This window comes from Neovison vison, chromosome 1, assembly GCF_020171115.1.
Source record: "Neovison vison isolate M4711 chromosome 1, ASM_NN_V1, whole genome shotgun sequence".
Classification (NCBI taxonomy): Eukaryota; Metazoa; Chordata; class Mammalia; order Carnivora; family Mustelidae; genus Neogale; species Neogale vison.
The window spans coordinates 120875817-120882350 of record NC_058091.1 but is presented as its reverse complement, the minus strand read 5'-3'; positions in this window follow the sequence as shown (position 1 = coordinate 120882350).

Genomic DNA, 6534 nt, shown 5'->3' with positions numbered 1-6534 from the left:
AACAGGGCAGGTACAGATACACTGACTCACTCTACAGGGGGACACACAGAGATGCAGACTCCATAATCCTTTTTTCAACAACTGCTACTCTCCAGGTTGGCTAGATTCTAGACCAGAAGCAGGGAATGTGTATGCACAACCAAGATTAAAAAAGCCCTATGCTGGGGGGCCCAGGTGGCTCAGTGGGTTAAAGCCTCTGCCTTGGCCCAGGTCATGATCCCAGGGTCCTGGGATCGAGCCCCACATCGGGCTCTCTGCTCAGCAGGGAGCCTGTTTCCTCCTCTCTCTTACTGCCTCTCTGCCTACTTGTAATCTCTGTCTGTCAAATAAATAAATAAAATCTTTAAAAAAAAGCCTTATGCCTGGGGCTTCTTGCACTTTCTATTCACTACGAAAACTCCCCTCACTCAGCAGGCTCAAATTCCAGCTGCTTTATCCACAAACACTGTTCATTCTCCATGAATGATTTTTCTTGCTCAAAATAAATTTTCCTGATGGAAGTAGGATTAATATTATACTTTCTACTTTCAAAGCCATATAATACATCTTTTGTGTGTGTGTGTGTGTGTGTGTGTGTGTCTTCTTCAATTTCTTTAATTCTGTAGTTCCTCGAGTAGATCCTTTACCTCTTTGTAGTGTAGATTCTTTACTTCTTTGGTTAGGTTTATTCCCAGGTATCTTATGGTTCTTGGTGCTATAGTAAATGGAATCGATTCTCTAATTTCCCTTTCTGTATTTTCATTATTAGTGTATAAGAAAGCCCCTGATTTCTGTACATTGACTTTGTATCCTGCCACGTTGCTGAACTTTTGTATGAGTTCTAGTAGTTTGGGGGTGGAGTCTTTTGGGTTTTCCATATAAAGAATCATGTCATCTGCAAAGAGAGAGAGTTTGACTTCCTCATTACCAATTTGGATACCTTTTATTTCTCTCTATTGTCTGATTGCTGTTGCTAAAACTTCTAATACTATGTTGAACAAGAGTGATGAGAGTGGGCATCCTTGCCATGTTCCTGATCTCAACAGGAAGGCTGCAAGCATTTTTTCCATTGAGGATGATATTTGCTGTGGGTCTTTCATAGATAGATTTGATGAAGTTCAGGAATATTCCCTCTATCCCTATACTTTGAAACATTTTAATCAGGAACGGATGCTGCATTTTGTCAAATGCTTTATCTGCATCAATTGAGAGGATGATGTGGTTCTTCTCTCTTCTCATATTAATTTGTTCTATCACATTGATTGATTTGTGAAAGTTGAACCATCCTTGTAGTCCAGGAATGAATCCCACCTGGTCATGGTGGATAATCTTTTTAATGTGCTGTTGGATCCTGTTGGCTAGGATCTTGTTGAGAATCTTAGCATTCATATTCATCAGTGATATTGGTCTGAAATTCTCCTTTTTGGTAGGGTCTTTTTCTGGTTTGGGGATCAAGGTAATGCTGGCTTCATAGAAAGAGTCTGGAAGTTTCCCTTCTGCTTCAATTTTTTGAAATAGCTTCAGGAGAATAGGTGTTATTTCTTCTTTGAAAGTTTGGTAGCATTTCCCAGGGGATTCGTCAGGTCCTGGGCTTTTGTTTTTTGGGAGGTTTTTGATCACTGCTTCAATCTCCTTACTATATATCAGTCTATTCAGGTTGTCTATTTCTTCCTGGTTCAATTTTGGGAGTTTATAGTTTTCCAGTAATGCATCCATTTCATCTAGGTTGCTTAGCTTAATGGCATATAACTGTTGATAATAACTTCTGATGACTGTTTCTACTTCCTTGGTGTTCATTGTGATCTCTCCCTTTCATTCATAATTTTATGAATTTGAGCTTTCTCTCTTTTCTTTTGGATTAGTGTGGCCAATGGTTTATCAATCTTACTGATTCTTTCAAAAAACCAGCTTCTAGTTTCATTGATACATTCTACTGTATCTCTGGTTTCTACCTCATTGATCTCAGCTTTAATCTTTTTTTTTCTTTTTTTTTCCAATTTATTTATTTTCAGAAAAACATTATTCATTATTTTTTCACCACACCCAGTGCTCCATGATCTCAGCTTTAATCTTGATGATTTCCCTTCTTATGTGTGGAGTTGGTTTGGTTTGTTGTTGATTCTCCAGTTCTTTAAGGTGTAGAGACAGCTGCTGTGTTCTGGATTTTTCAATGTTTTTGAGGGATGCTTGGACGGCTATGTCTTTCCCCCTTAGGACCACCTTTGCTGTATCCCATAGGTTTTGGACCAAAGTGTCTTCATTCTCATTGGTTTCCATGGATAGTTTCAGTTCTTCTTTGATCTCCTGGTTGATCCAAGCATTCTTAAGCAAGGTGATCTTTAGCTTCCAGGTGTTTGAGTTCCTTCTGAACTTTTCCTTGTGATTGAGCTCAAGTTTCAAAGCTTTGTGATCTGAGAATGTGCATGGAATAATTTGTCTTTTGGTATCTGTTGAGTGACCCAGTATGTGGTCTATTCTGGAGAAGATTCCATGTGCACTTGAGAAGAATGAGTATTCTGTTCTTTTAGGGTGTAATGTTCTGTATATATCTATGAGGTCCATGTGGTCCAATGTGTCATTCAATGCTCTTGTTTCTTTATTGATTTTCTGCTTCGATGATCTGTCTATTTTTGAGAGAGGCATGTTAAGATCTCCTACTATTAGTGTATTCATATCAATATGACTATCTTGATTAACAGTTTTCTTATGTAATTGGCTGCTCCCATATTGGGGGCATAGAAATTTACTATTGTTAGATCATCTTGGTAGATAGTTCCTTTATGAATGATGTAGTGTCCTTCTGTATCTCTGACTACAGTCTTTAGTTTAAAATCTAATTTATCTGATATGAGATTCGCTACCCCAGCCTTCTTTTGAGGCCCATTGGCATGAAAGATACTTCTCCATCCCTTCACTTTCAGTCTGGGTGTATCTTTAGGTTCAAAATGGGTCTCTTGTAGACAACATATAGATGGGTCTTGTCGTTTTATCCAATCTGCAACCCTGTGCCCTTTTATGGGCACATCTAGGCCATTCACAATGAGAGTGATTATTGATAGATACGTTTTTATTGAGATCGTGTTAACTTTGAAGTCTTTCTTTCTGTAGATTGCCTCTATATTTCTGTTCAATACTATTCTTGGGCTTTTTCCTCTTTTATAGAACCCCCCTTAATATTTTCTGCAGTATCGGCTTGGTGTTTGCATAGTCTTTTAAGCCTCGCCGGTCTTATCTTTCCTTTCAGGAAACTCATCTCACCATCCATTTTGAATGTCAGTTTTGATGGATAAATTATTTTTAGCTGCATGTTCTTCTCATTAAGTGCCCTCAATATATCTTGTCAGCCCTTTCTGGCTTGCCAGGTCTCTGTGGACAAGTCTGACGTTATTCTGATGGGCTTTCCTCTGTACATAAGGAGCTTCTTTGTCCTAGCTGCTTTCAAGAGTTTCTGCCTACAATTATAATTCTTCATTCTTACTATTAGGTGTCTCAGGGACTTTCGAGAATCTGCAATCTTGGGGAGAAACCGTTCAGCCTCTAGTACATGAACACTGGTTCCATTCATGAGATTGGGAAAATTTTCATGAAGGACTTGTTCCACTATATCTTCTAGACTTCTTTCTTTCTCCTCCCCTTCAGGGATTCCAATAATTCTGACACTGGAACGTTTCATAGCATCATTTATTTCCCTGATTCTGTTTTAGGGGTTTCTAAGCTGTTTGTTCCAGGCTTCCTTCTGATCCTTTCTCTCTATCTTTTTGTCCTCCAGATCACTAATTCTATCTTCTGTCTCAGTTTCTCTAGCGTTGAGAGTATTTAGATTGGATTGGAACTCTTTGAGAACATTGTGAAGCTCATCCCTGGTAGCTTTCAGCTCTTCCCTAACATTGGAAACATGATCTCTGGTCGTTTTCAGTTCAGCCCTAATCAATTCTGTTTTGTCATCCATGGCTTTCTCCAACCAAGGTATTGCCTGGATAATTGTTAGCCTGAATTCTCTTTCTGACATATTGTCTATGTTGATAACCGTTAGCTCTGTTGCAGAAGGCCCCTCCTCTGTGTTTCTTCTGTTGGCCATTCCTCCTCCTAGTCATTTTGGTGAGAGATGGCTGAACGGGTGTAGCTGGATGTATCGACCATGGTGCAGTCAAGGTTCACACTGGAACGCTTCTGAGCAATCAGGATTCTCCACCCAAATGAGAGAAAAAAGAAAAGGAAAAGAAAAGAGAGAGAGAGAGAGACAGGAATGAAAGGTGAGATAAAAGAGAAGGTTCAGCCTAAATGGAGAGACAGGAATGAAAGGTGAGATAAAAGAGAAGGTTCAGCCTAAATGGGCCCAAGGTAAGATTTATGAAGTATACAAACAAAAACAGACAAAAAGACTGATAAAAGTATATGACAAGAGTAATATATATATATATATATATATATATATATATATATATGCATATATGTGCAAATAAAGGAAGAACATCATCAAAAAGAGCCCCAAGTATAAGATTTATATACTATCAGGACAAACACAAAAACACTGGTTGAAGAAAAAGATGGTAGAGTGGTTATAAATTCTCAGTGTGGGCGAGGAAGGTTCTTTTGATTCTTCCTGGATGTATCTTGATATCTTTGTTAAAGGACTCAACTTTCCTAAGATAAAGAGGGATTAAGAATTCGTTTACCTATAGGGTAGCATTTATTGGGTAAAGGGGATTACCTTGAAGTTTATCTCTAAAAGGAATAAACTAGACTAAACTAAACTAAAATTAAAAAAAAGAAATTTAAAAAATACAAATGCAAAAGGAAAACACAGGTGTAGGTATCAAAAAGTTCAGGTTAGAAGGTTATTATGGAATTTGATGTACTGGACACCTCACTGTGATGGTAAATAGGTTAAAAAATTATCTATATAGTAGTAAAAAGTTATCTATATTTAAAAAAAAGAGCCAGAATAGTGGGAACGAATTAATAATAAAAATTGTTCTATGAAGTAGTGGTGGTTGTTCTCTTGTTGTCTTTTTTTTTTTTTCTTTTTCCCCTTTCCTGGTTTTTTTCCTGGGGGAGGGGCCTGCCACATGGGTTTTCAGTCAATGATGTTCTCTGAGTTAAGTCCTCCCAGCCCCCCAAGGGGGTGGGCTATGAGGAAACTGTTTTTTTTTTTTTTCAGGCTTTTGTTCTCTGGAGGTTTTTATATTTTTTCACTTTTGTTTTTCTCTCTCTCCTTTACCACTTTTGATGGTTTTTGTAGGTTTAGAGGAAAGCAAACTGCACCCTGACCTCCCTTTCAGAGAGAAGCCTCAGTCTGGCTGTAGAGCCCAAATAAATCCCCCCTTGGCCGCTGGCAGAGCAGTTCCAAGTCGCGGGCCCTGGGGTCTCAGGATTTTTTGCTTGTCCCCAAAACCATGGCAGCGGCAGCTGCAAGAGAGGTTCCAAGCAGTGATCGCACACTGAGATTTTCCTGCTGGCCTGGGCTGGGAGTGTCTGGTCTTTCCAGGTCCGAGAGCACTGGGCTGGCGCCTGTGTGCACCTCTCTCAGGGAAGGGTGAGGGGCATGGCTTGGACTCTGATGGCATGGCAGGGCACTTGCGTGGGGACTGCAAAAAAACTGTGCTTCTGTTGGCCTGCGAGGCTCCCAGCCCCTCATGGGAGCCGGGCCCCAGGCGCTCTCAGGCGCGCTGGTGGTTCAGGGATCAAGACCTGGTTTCTCTGCCGCACTCTCTCTGGCTCTGCACCAGGGGTGGCTGTCCTGGGTCTGGGGACTTAAGCTCCTGTCCCTAACACCCCGATTTCCACAATTCCCCCCCCCCCCGTTATCCTTTGCTCTTTTTGAGTGCTTTCTACTAGACTCCTGAGTTAATGCTGGTCCCCTGACGCAGGGCACTCTCGCATTGGGATATTACTTTCCAATGGGTCACCTCTGGTTGCTCCCTCCCCCTTTTGTTTATCTTCCAATATCAGTCCGACTTTTTCACTCCGCTTTACCTGCCCACTGGCGTCTTCTGCTCCAGTAGAGATCCAGACGTGTATAATTCTGATCTCAGGCTAATTTCATGGGTGATTGGAGTTCTTTGGAAGGTAATCAGCTCACTTTAGGGTACAGGTTGAAAGGGCGCCTCCTCCTACTTCCCCACCATCTTTTCTCCCCTCCCAATGCATGTAGTCTTTACAGCCAACTTCCCTAGGAAACAGACATTTGCTGGGTTTTAATTCAGTTTTTGCTGGACCTCAGAGGAGGTCTTTTGGCCAGGAGTGGCTAGATAAGTGATGTGGAAGAGACCACATTGGACCAATGAGGAGGAAACCTCAAAGGAGAGTCTTAAGGTTGGCAGTCATCCTAGTGACTTAGGTGGTTGTCCTGTGCCCCAAAAGACAGCTTTGTATTAAGATTGGAACAAAGAGAAGGCATCAAGTTTCTGGGTCTTATTACCATTTTTGCTAGGGTACTAGCTTCCAGTCAAAATGCAGGGATTTTTCCCTCCCCTGAGAGCAGCCATGGACTAGAGGGTTGCAACTTGAGCAATAGACATGAAAGTGTTCCGATAAGACCTTTTTCCTGGAATA